The following is a 2,473-nucleotide window of genomic DNA, read 5'->3' on the forward strand; positions in this document are numbered from 1 at the left end:
TGCTTCAGCTGGATATTGTACCAGACTGTGTGTCCTGGAATGTGCAGGGATCGTGTGAGGGGTACTCATCGGGCAGGAAACTGTTTGAGTGTTCCACATGTCGGCGGACGTTATGGACCGAGATGTGCGCCCCTTGGACACAGCTCCGACCAACGTGAATTACAGGTGCTAGCTGAGCGCTTCAGGTGCTGGGGATCACTGTGGGTCACCTGAACATGTTGGCCCCTGGCAGTCCGCGTCTAATTCAGATGCTCACGAGTGCACATTTCAGACAGCTGGAAATGTGTGGTAAGTTCTATGGGACCAAACTGCTGAGGCTTACACAGTACGTAATGTAACGAACTTACGGTAAGGACAACATATATAATGTGTGTGTTTGTGTGTGTGTGTGTTGTTGTCCTTATACCGGCCGGAGTGGCCGAGCGGTTCTATTCGGTTCAGTCTGGAACCACGCGACCGCTACGGTCGCAGGATCGAATCCTGCCTCGGGCATGGATGTGTGTGTGATGTCCTTAGGTTGGTTAGGTTTAAGTAGTTCTAAGTTCTAGGGGAGTGATGGTCTCAGATTTTAAGCCCCATAGTGCTTAGAGCCATTTGAACCATTTTTGTTGTCCTTACCGTAAATTACACTACTGGCCATTAAAATTGCTACACCAAGAAGAAATGCAGATGATAAACGGGTATTCAAGGACAAATATATTATACTAGAACTGACATGTGATTACATTTTCATGCAATTTGGGTGCATAGATCCTGAGAAATCAGTACCCAGAACAACCACCTCTGGCCGTAATAACGGCCTTGATACGCCTGGGCATTGAGTCAAACAGAGCTTGGATGGCGTGTACAGGTACAGCTGCCCATGCAGCTTCAACACGATACCACAATTCATCTAGAGTAGTGATTGGCGTATTGTTACGAGCCATGCGCTCGGCCACTATTGACCAAACGTTTCCAATTGGTGAGAGATCTGGAGAATGTGCTCGCCAGGGCAGCAGTCGAGCATTTTCTGTATCCAGAAAGACCCGTACAAGACCTGAAACATGCGGTAGTGCATTATCCTGCTGAAATGTAGGGTTTCTCAGGGATCGAATGAAGTGTAGAGCCATGGGTCGTAACACATCTGAAACGTAACGTTCACTGTTCAAAATGCCGTCAATACGAACAAGAAGTGATCGAGACGTGTAACCAATGACACCCCATACCATCACGCCGGGTGATACGCCAGTATGGCGATGACGAATACACGCTTCCAATGTGCGTTCACCGCGATGTCGCCAAACACGGATGCGACCATCATGATGCTGTAAACAGAACCTGGATTCATCCGAAAAAATGACGTTTTGCCATTCGTGCACCCAGGTCCGTCGTTGAGTAGCACCATCGCAGGCGCTCCTGTCTGTGATGCAGCGTCAGGGGTAACCGCAGTCATGGTGTCCGAGCTGATAGTCCATGCTGCTGCAAACGTCGTCGATCTGTTCGTGCAGATGGTTGTTGTCTTGCAAACGTCCCCATCTGTTGACTCAGGCTTCGAGACGTGGCTGCACGATCCGTTACAGCCATGCGGATAAGATGCCTGTCATCTCGACTGCTAGTGATACGAGGCCGTTGGGATCCGGCACGGCGTTCCGTATTATCCTCCTGAATCCACCGATTCCATATTCTGCTAACAGTCATTGGATCCCGACCAATGCGAGCAGCAATGTCGCGATGCGATAAAGCGCAATCGCGATAGTCTACAATCCGACCTTTATCAAAGTCGGATACGTGATGGTACTCATTTCTCCTCCTTACACGAGGCATGACAACAACGTTTCACCAGGCAACGCCGGTCACCTGCTCTTTGTATATGAGAAATCGGTAGGAAACTTGTGTGAATGCTCTGAGAAGCTAATCATTTGCATATCACAGCATCTTCTTCCTGTCAGTTAAATTTCGCGTCTGTAGCATGTCATCTTCGTGGTGTAGCAATTTTAATGGCCAGTAGTGTAGTTTAAGTTAGATTAGGTAGTGTGTAAGCTTAGGGACCGATGACCTCGGCAGTTTTTATATACGAAGAGATTAAATAGAGGAAATTTTTTTAGAACTTTCTTTAATACTTTATGAGAAAAAGGAACATATATTATTTTTTGAAAATACAACCATTAAAGAGAGTTCTACAAAATTTCCTCTGCTTAATCTCTTTGCGTGTAGTACGCTTCTCTCATGAGGATTTTTGAATATACCGAAGAGGATAATTTTTATAGGCATAATTCCGTAAATATAATATAAAGTCCATCCAAAATTCCAAGCAGTTTGCCCCATATTGCAGAATTTAAAAATTTACTTCGAGACAACATTTATTGTGTTTATAGGAATAAGCCAACGTACTTTCATAATTACAACCTTTGTAGATTCTGACAAATAGATACATAAACTTTCAAAAACATTATTTTCATGAAATGCAGTTGTAAGTTTAACCTACGGTTTTTTC

This window comes from Schistocerca cancellata, chromosome 9, assembly GCF_023864275.1.
Source record: "Schistocerca cancellata isolate TAMUIC-IGC-003103 chromosome 9, iqSchCanc2.1, whole genome shotgun sequence".
Taxonomy (NCBI): Eukaryota; Metazoa; Arthropoda; class Insecta; order Orthoptera; family Acrididae; genus Schistocerca; species Schistocerca cancellata.